Here is a 10,789-nt window from a genome sequence, read left to right on the forward strand (position 1 = left end):
TTGCTAAATGGGGGTTTGTTGTCTTTATTTTTCACATTTTATTTTGTCACTTTATGTCCTGTGGTGTTTATATGGGATACATATAAATTCGGAGTACTTCCATTATACTTCTACTTTACATGAATTTAGATGCATATATTGCATCCAAAAAGATTAATTGTTGTAGAATAAAGTTGAGTATGGTAAAAGTACAACGTGTCTCTCTTAAATAGCCACATAGATGCACACTATTTACATGTTAGTGTATCAGTAATATAATGCAAAACAATAATATACTTTGGGTTTACTCTGCTTCTAAATTAGTACTTTTAACATGTATGTACAAATGTGAACATCATGTTGGCTACAGTTAAAAAAAATACCGTAAGACCATGAGCCTATTGACCATCATATCTTAAGGAGCTTGTAGTACCATATTGCCACACGAGAGAACTGTGCTCACTAAATGCGGGGATACTTGTGGGTCCTAGAGTCTTAAAAAGTAGGATGGGAGCCAGAGCCTTCAGTTATCAAGCTCCTCTTTTATGGAACCAGCTTCCACCTTCAGTGCTTATAGTTAGGGCTGAATCAGGTTTGCCTCAGTCCAGATAGATAGATAGATAGATATATACTTTATTAATCCCCAAGGGGAAATTTGTCAAGCCCCTAGATATACTGCTATAGGTTTATAGGTTGCTGGGGGACATTTTAGGATACACTGAGCGCCTATCTCATCTTCTCTCTCTACTTATGGATGAATTTACATCTCTCCATTACATTACTAACTCTGCCTCTCCCCGGAGTCTTTGTGACTTCACGTCTCATAGGGTCCATTGGACCTGGCTGAGTCTGATGCTTCCTGCCTGTTGGGCCGGCCTCCTACCACATGAATTGTAGAGGTCTGGATCGTGGTCCAATGTCTACTACAAACTATTCATACATTCTGTCATATTCATTGAATGTGTTTATGTAACTCTGTAATGATTCATTCTGTACACATGACATCTATTGCTTCTGTCCATCCGGGGAGAGGGATCCTCCTCTGTTGCTCTCCTGAATGTTTCTTCCCTTTTTTCCCTGTGAAAGAGGTTTTTCTATTTCTTGGGAGTTTTTCCTGATCCGATGTGAGGTCCTGGGACAGACATGTCGTATATGTACAGATTGTAAAGTCCTCTGAGGCAAATTCGTAATTTGTGATATTGGGCTATATAAAATAAACTGAATTGAATTGAATTTACATTAATTGCTATGACATTAGGTATTCCTGGATAGGCTACAATTAACCGTACAGTAAGGTCAGTGTGAAGATAAAACCAATGTTTTCACTGCTTGAATAAAAAAGTGTTTTCCAGTCTGCTTCAGAACCAAGGATTTAGTTTCTGATTCGTCTGAGTTTGTGTTGACTTCGTATCAGGGTTCAGAGAGCGTCTGGGACCACAAGGAGGAACATTAAAATTGAGTAAGATGTGAAACAACCTAAAGACCTCAAGATGTCACTGTAGCACATTAACACCAATAGCATACTTTCTATATAAACCTAAAGAGAAAACCTGCTTGGTTAATGTGGCAGTGAGGTCTGTTTAGGCTCGGTTACAAAGTGGGTGGATCGGGGGTGTGGTTCAGGGAACGGTGTCGGGACCAGGTCTAATTGGCCTCAGTTGGTGGTTGATGCTAATCAGCCCAGCTGGTGGTAATCTGTGTGTGTGTGCATCTATCCCCATAAAGGAGCAGTAGGGACTGAAGAGCGGGATGGTGGAGAGCAGAGGCCCAGTCTGCAGTCTGCACTCTCAATAAAATATATTACCAAATATCCTTAATTGGTGTATGTTCATCCTTGGGTGCTTTGGGGGATAAATCTACCTGTGACAGCTAAGAACCTGTTCCAGTTATGAAAAGTAAACTCTTTTAGGATGATGAATCACACAGTGACATACAACCATTTGAGATTAGTGTTCATGGAGTCCCAATACAGATCACATTGTCACCAAGATAAGTTGTGCAATCTAATATACACAACCTCTTTTAAAACTGTCATGTCAAATATAATAATTACACTCTTGTGCTCCCTTTGATAAATCCTTAAAAACTCACATATTACATTAAAAAACTATATTAATTGCCAACAAAGTCACACTGACAATAATCGGCACTGTGCACAACAAACAACAAACACATAACAAAGAATGAATAACATCACAAAATACGATATGGAACATGATTGACATCAGAAAGATGCAAAATCTAAAAACAATCTAAAGGTCGCTCACAAAATAAGCTCCTGAGTCCATTAACAACACAGTGTAATGGATGGCCTTTAAAAGAAACAATTATCTTTAACTTGGCCATTGTTTTCTTTTCAGTAACCTCTAGTGAGTCCGGGGTAAGGCCATCCACTGAACCAGTCTTTCTGATCATTTTGATCCTGTTGTTATCACACGCAGGAATAATATCCCCCTGGGGCATATTTTTCCAGTTTAGGTTATATACCCTAGCTTTGTATCATATTGTGAACATGGAAATGGCTTGACCTAAAGTATACCAAACACCTTACAGGAAACCAGTCATCCAGTGTTGGTGAGTGGGATGTGTGAAAACAGACCTGGGGACCAGCTGGAGGATGTGTCAGGTCTGAGTCTCCATTTCACTGATCTGACATTGACATAAAATGTGGAAAATTCATTCAGAATTCATTCTTCAAAGACGAGTCTTTATTGGAACCAGGTGTAAATCAGCGGTGGGCTTGTGTGTTAATTCTCTAGTGATCATCAGGTGACGGTAAAGTCTAAAGTCGATATATTTTGGTTTATCCTCCATCAGGCGTACACAGAGCTGCACAACCAGATTTAACTGTGGTCCATGTATACATTATATCCACTAGGACTCTAATTAAAACCAGGACTCTCATTTTCACATAAAAATATAAATAGATATATAATCTCTGGGGAACTCCAAGCTATCTCCTATAAGATCTCAGTTGTTTCACTAATATAAAGTGTATGTTTGCCGGCTGCAGCACAGGTTTAGCTGATCCAGCAACAAAGAGAGAGGTTTGCTTACGTTTTATGGCACTGATAATGGAATTTTTCTTCACACTTAGTCTTAGTCATTGTCACTGGTGTAATTTTGTCATGGCAACTCACGGCTGACTTTACAGCTTTATAGCGAGACCTTGGATAACAGTACTGAGTAGATGACTTAATGCACCATTTAATTTAAATGTATCCTGTTCCTTTGAATGTAGAGTGGGGAATATCTTAAAATATTATGAAACATGAAAAAATGATAAATATTATGCATATAATATTTATCATAGGCCAATGAATATGACCATTTACTTTCTCAAAGATACCTAAAGGAATTTGCAGTGTAATATCTGTGAACATTGTTTGTTTTAACTATAATACTCCTTAATATTGTCAAAAGAAGTTCACTGTCTCACTTCGTCTTGCTTTGATGTTGTTTTCAGTCGGAATAAAGATTGTGGTTTTCTGCAAAAGCACACATCCTGCTATGTGTTAACAGTCCTTTGAAAAAACAGTTTCTTCCTTTAGGCATGCATCACACCGTATGAGGACAAACATGCAGCAGATGCTGTAGTCTCGTTTATCACATTTGCAGTATAGTAAGAGAGACACAGAGAGAGAGAGAGAGAGAGAGAGAGAGAGAGAGAGAGAGAGAGACTGAGATATGTTCTTGGTTATAGTTTTATTGCCATGGAAAGAAGTTCCAATGAGACACAACAAGTTGGTAAGTCTTGATTGAAGATATGTAAAATGTCATCCAATGTCAGATGTTACCGCGATAATTCTTGATGTAAGGAATTTAAAGGTCATCAATGGCATGTGCCGCATTCAGCTGCATTAAGTACATTTTAGAAAACATTGATAGACTAGAGACTAGTTAGGTAACATGGTAACATTTGCTTGTGTAGAAACTAGACCGATTCAATTCAGTTCAATAGATCTCAGTCCATTTTGTTTTTGAAGAGCTGAGTCTTTTGCCACTTCTTTTTCCTCAAGTAACATCTTTAATCTTTACCTGACAGAGTATTTATGGATTGTTCGATTGGCACTTTCACTTTAGTACAGGATCTGAATAGATCCTCAACCTCTGGATCCTACCATGGTAACAATGTGATCTAACTATTCTTTTCAGACACTTGCTGATTAAACCAACTTAATGAAGGCAGTCAATAAAACACAGATGCATGTTTAAGTATCACTCAGTGGGTTAATTTGGTTTGTGCTGCTTTGTCCAAAGACACATGCAACAGAAATATCACACCACTACAACATGAATAATTAAGAATACTATGTATGTCTTAATAAGTTAATATATGTTGTATAATTATGGGGTATATACTATATATATATAGGGTTGCAGAGATATTTGGCCAATACTAACTGCAAACAGTTGGTATTGTCACCATCTTGTTAAACAAAATGATTCCATGATTTATTTTTCATCTCCAATTGTTTATTTGTGGCATGCTTTAATTTCAGATTACATTGAGAAATTAAACTGTACATTTCAATAAAAACTGGAGAAATTGAGGTACTCTAAAACTTTTGACTGGTAGCGTATACTATTTAGTTTCGAGTTGGCTGACACTGTGGTTCAGTGGTTAGTACCGTCCCCTCACTGTGAACGTTGGCTCTTTGTGTTTCCATGTTGTCTTCTTGTCTTCAAAGGTTTTCTATAGGTGCTTCCTAAACATGTAACCTAAAGCCTACAGACAAAGAGAATGGACATCTCATGTTTTGCACCGAAACTATTTTAAATGAACATTTTTGCATTCATAGGTTCTGGATTGTTCAATGCAGAACATGTCAATATGATTTTATGAATTGTTATAACTTAACTTTCTGGTGTAAAAAACATATTCAATAAATGTTTTCAGTGAAGGTGTTACATTATTATTAAATTATTAAGTCATTATATGCCCCTTATTTTTTCCCGTGTTTTTCCAGGTTTTGCCCCATTTCATATACAGGTGATAACCGGCGCCATCGGTACAATGCTGGTCCTCTCACTGTGTTGGAACTTTTTTTGCTGTGTATCAAAATGTTTCTCAGGTAAATAGTTATTTGCTTGTGAAAGATGCCAGTGACTACAAATTCATTTTCTGTATCTGATGTTCAGTGTATTATTATTTATATGGCAACAGGAAAAGAGCTATGTAAGGCAAGGACAAGACAAAGGTACGTATCATATTCGCTGAAAAAGCTAATTTATTTCGTCTTTAATGTTCTTTTTTACCAAACAGAAAATAATTAAATACATATCCTTATTGTATACGTCCAATTTAAGACGGAACCCAAGGCAGATGGAAGATAATCCTATTTATGGAAACATAAGTTACATCCAGTCAAGTAAGTGCATTGTAGAGTGTGTCTTTTTCATGCCTTCATCTGTCTTTACAATGTGATGCTGTTTTCCACAGGCACGACTTTGTTTACAGGAGTTGATCCTCAACAGTCACGGATAGAGAAGGAGGATGAAGGCAACGCTGACACCGTCTCCACCATGTCTGATCTGTATGCTTCTGTGCAAAATCAGCGTACCAAAACCGTGGGCACTGCAGACAACGAAGAGGGCTACGTCAAACATCTCTAAAATGTCTTAAATCGTCTTTGTGCATCTTGACCTGCCACCACAGGATGGCACTGTTTGTTGTTTGTCATCAAAAAATGACAAACACTCTGTAGTGCATGTCATACCACTAACTGAATTGAATTAGTTGTATGAGAGAATGTTCAATACATTTTTTGGACTTGCCTTGTTTGTTGTTTCTGTAAGAGCAAAGCGTTTGTTTCATAATTTCCGATATCTTTGACTTGTCATTTCTCTGCTAAATCACACTGGGATTTATTAATTGTGTCTTTACTGAAATGATACCCATTGATTATTTAAAATCCCCTTCTGACATGTCACTCACATTCCTCGAGGCACCGGTCGAGGAGGTGGAGTAGCAGCCATCTTTGACTCGAGCCTATTAATAAATCCTAAACCTAAATTAAACTACAACTCATTTGAAAGCCTTGTTCTTAGTCTTTCACATCCAACCTGGAAAACACTACAGCCAATTCGATTTGTGATTCTGTACTGGCCACCAGGTCCATATTCAGAGTTTATATCTGAATTCTCAGAATTTATATCAAGTTTGGTTCTTAAAACTGATAAAGTTATTATTGTAGGAGATTTTAATATTCATGTGGATGTTGATAATGATTGCCTTAGTGCTGCATTCATCTCATTGTTGGACTCGATTGGCTTCTGTCAGAGTACAGAAACCCACTCACAGCTTTGGCCACACGCTTGATCTTGTTCTTACTTATGGCGTTGACATTGAGCATTTGAACGTCTTCCCACAGAATCCTCTTCTGTCAGACCACAACCTCATAACTTTTAAATTTATACCACCGGAGTGTACACCGTTAGTCAAAACTTTTGACTCAAAAGTTTCTACACCAGATGTCTAACTGACAGTGCTGTAGCTAAATTTAAAGCGATTCCTTCTGCATTTGATTCAATACCACGTCTCAATATAACAGAGGACTCCTGGTCTAACTTTAGTCCGTCCCAGATTGATCATCTTGTTGATAGTGCCACAGGCTCACTGAGAATGACACTGGACTCGATAGCCCCTCTGAAGAAGAAGACAGTGAGGAAGAGGAGGTTTGCTCCCTGGTATAACCCTCAGACCCGCAAACTGAAGCAAACGTCACGAAAGCTTGAAAGCATATGGCGTTCAACTAATCTGGAAGAATCCCGCTTAGTTTGGCGAGATAGTCTTAAAATTTATAAGAAGGCCCTCCGTAATGCCAGAGCAGCCTATTACTCATCAGTAATAGAGAAAAATAAGAACAACCCCAGGTTTCTCTTCAGCACTGTAGCCAGGCTGACAGAGAGTCACAGCTCTGTGGAGCTGAGCATTCCTATAAACCTTAGTGGTAATGACTTTATGAACTTCTTTAATGAAAAGATTTTAACTATTAGGGACAAGATTAATAATCTCTTGCCCTTAACCAGTGACAATCTGTCCTCAAGTGGAATGGCCTTGGAAACCGCTGTATGCCCTGGTGTATATTTGGAGGGCTTTTCTCCCATCAACCGTGACCAATTATCGTTTCTACTTCTAACACGTCTACCTGTCTCTTGGACCCCATCCCGACAAGGCTGCTTAAAGACGTTTTGCCTTTAATTGGCAGCTCTCTATTCGATATTATCAATGTGTCTCTGCTAACAGGCCACGTACCTCATTCCTTCAAAGTAGCTGTCATTAAACCTCTCCTGAAGAAGCCCACTCTGGATCCAGAGGTGTTGGCTAACTACAGACCGATCTCTAACCTCCCCTTCCTCTCCAAGATCCTTGAGAAAGTGGTCGCAAATCAGTTGTGTGACTTTCTAAATCATAATAATTTATTTGAGGAGTTTCAGTCAGGATTTAGAAAACACCACAGCACCGAGACAGCACTGGTGAAAATTACAAATGACCTCTTAATGGCATCAGATAAAGGACTCCTCTCTGTCCTGGTCTTCTTAGACCTTAATGCTGCATTCGACACCATTGACCATGACATCCTATTACAGAGACTGGAGCAGTCGATTGGCATTTCAGGCACGGCACTAAGTTGGTTTAAATCCTATTTATCAGATCGATCTCAGTTTGTATTTTGTAAACGATGACGCCTCGATCACCACCAACGTTAGTCACGGAGTTCCACAAGGTTCTGTGCTTGGACCAATTTTATTTACCTTATACATGCTTCCTTTGGGCAATATTATCAGGAAACACTCCATAAACTTTCATTGCTATGCAGATGATACTCAACTATATCTATCGATAAAACCAGAGGAAACCAACCAACTAAGTAAAATTCAAGCATGTCTTAAAGACATAAAAACATGGATGACCTGCAACTTCTTGATGTTAAACTCAGACAAAACCGAAGTAATTTTACTCGGCTGTGAGCACCTCAGAGATCAATTATCTGGTGATGTGGTTTCTGTAGATGGCATTGCCCTGGCATCCAACACCACTGTAAAGAATCTTGGCGTTATCTTTGATCGGGACTTGTCCTTTAACTCCCACATAAAGCAAATCTCAAGGACTGCATTCTTTCATCAACGTAATATTTAAAAAATCAGGCACATCTTGTCTCAAAAAGATGCAGAAAAATTGGTTCACGCGTTCGTTACTTCGAGACTGGATTACTGCAACTTCTTATTATCAGGCTGCTCTAATAAATCTCTTAGGTCCCTCCAGTTGATCCAGAATGCTGCAGCTCGTATTCTCACTAAAACTAAGAAAAGAGATCACATCACTCCTGCACTAGCTGCTCTGCACTGGCTCCCAGTAAAATCAAGAATCACTTTTCAAATTCTTAACAAACGTACAAAGCCTTGATTGGTGATGCACCATCATATCTTAAGGAGCTTGTAGTACCATATTGCCCACTAGAGAGAGCTCACTAAATGCGGGACTACTTGTAGTTCCTAGACTCTTAAAAAGTAGAATGGGAGCCAGAGCCTTTAGTTATCAAGCTCCTCTTTTATGGAACCAGCTTCCAATTTCAGTCCAGGAGGCAGACACAGTCACCTCGTTTAAGAGTAGACTTAAGACTTTCCTCTTTGACAGAGCTTATAGTTAGGGCTGAATCAGGTTCACCTGGTCCAGCCCCTTGATATGCTGCTATAGGCTTATAGCTGCCGGGGGACGTTTTAGGATGCACTGAGCACCTATCTCCTCTTTTTTTTCTCTCCTTAGGGATGAATTCTCATCTCTCAATCACACGTTACTAACTCTGCTTTCTCCCCGGAGTCCTTTTGACTTCACGTCTCATGGGGTCATCGGACCCTATGAGACGACATAGATCCTATCTGCTGATGGATCATCGAGGTCTGGGTCGTGGAATTCCTGCTACCGACCACGCCACTGCTCTGTTGAGACTCCGCCCACTGTTGAGACTCCGCCCACTCCTCCTCTCTACCTCCATCTGCCTGATGGATCGTGGAGGTCTCCATCGTGGAATATGCCTACTATGAACTATTCATACATTCTGTCATATTCATTGAATGTATTTAAACTCTAAATCTGTCCTTCTGTACACATTACATCTATTGCACCTGTCCATCCTGGAGAGGGATCCTCCTCTGTTGCTCTCCTGAAGGTTTCTTCCCTTTTTTTTCCCCTGAAGGGTTATTTGGGAGTTTTTCCTGATCCGATGCGAGGTTCTGGGGCAGGGATGTCTGTGTACAGATTATAAAGCACTCCGAGACAAATTTGTAATTTGTGAAATTGGGCTATACAAATAAACTGAATTGAATTGAATGACTTACTTGGTTAATGTTTGAACCGGTCACATCTGACCTGACGAAAAGTGTTCCTGTCCTTTATCTTTTTTATCAGTGGTGAGTTCTGTCAAATGTAATAAGAATAAGATAGCCTCCAGGTGTTGAATGTTGAGGAATGTTAGAGCAATGCAGATAAAGAAATGTTGACTTTGTAAAATAAGATAGCCTTCAGGTGCTGAATGTTGAGAACTATTCGAGCAATGCAGATAAACAGGTGAGTAAATTGACACGATCAATCTGAATTGAAATCTTTGTGGTCACTCTGGTGCGATATTCTTAATAAAGCTAATGAAAATAAATCAGAATGCTGAATGCATTTTTCTATGCTGTATCCTTTCTCATGAAGATGGTGATCAAAGCATGAATCAGCAATCTGTGAGTGCTTGTACTTTATATCAAATGCAATTGACATGGATCCTGAATAGGACTTTGCTTTCCCGTTGTCCATGATTAGATAAGGCACATTGTTGACCCTATCATTCATTAATAAATGACAGTGTGGTGATAAAAGGCCTCAACCTTAACAACTAACTCAACAATATCTGATAGCTGGTGTTAAACACAAAGAAATAGTTTAAGTGGCCCAATAATCTAGATAAACAAAGTAGTAAATGACTTTGAAATTGAGGAATCGAATACGGAATAGTTTGCTCTGATTTTATTTTAGAACTTGGCAGGAGATTTGGCATTGAGCAGGTTAGATACACATTCAACAATATGTTTAATGTTTTACACTGTATGGCTGCTTGGATGAGCAGGACATAAGTTATTGATGGGGCTGGGTTGCGATAGCTTTTGAATCAAATGGTGCCTAACGAACTTTTGAAAACCAGAATTTCAAATCAAATTAAATGGGATAATTACCTGATTGTAACCATTGTCTTAAATCTTACTGCAGTGTTTTTTAACCTTAATAATACTATATAAAAAACATGATGTCTCTATAAATGTCTCATTTTATTCTTTTCTTCTGCTTCTGTTTTAGAAGCACAATATATTCAGTGTAATTATTATCAAATTTACAAGACAAAATATATGATGCATGTCGAATGTTTTCAAACCCCAGTGCAATGTTGACCAATTCAGCGAAGAGGCAGTAAGCACTGCTAATCATACAATGTAAAATCAAATGTATATAAATGCAGTGAAACTGATGATTTTATTCATTCATATGTTACCAAAAGGAAAAATTGCAATTTATAAAACAATTTATTTAAAATTGAATTTAATGACATATAATGTTAATGCAAATACTTTTAATGGCCCTTTATAATTTTACATACAGTACTCCAAGTCAAACAGTAAACAGCTTTCGGCGAGGGCCTAATGTTTTAGATCAAATTCCAAATATATTTCATCTCTCCAGTGATAATAAATCATGCATCTGTAACTCTTGCGTGAAAAATATAAATCATTTTGAAACAATGATAATGTCAAAAATAAATGGAATAAC

This window comes from Pseudoliparis swirei, chromosome 18, assembly GCF_029220125.1.
Source record: "Pseudoliparis swirei isolate HS2019 ecotype Mariana Trench chromosome 18, NWPU_hadal_v1, whole genome shotgun sequence".
Lineage (NCBI taxonomy): Eukaryota > Metazoa > Chordata > Actinopteri > Perciformes > Liparidae > Pseudoliparis > Pseudoliparis swirei.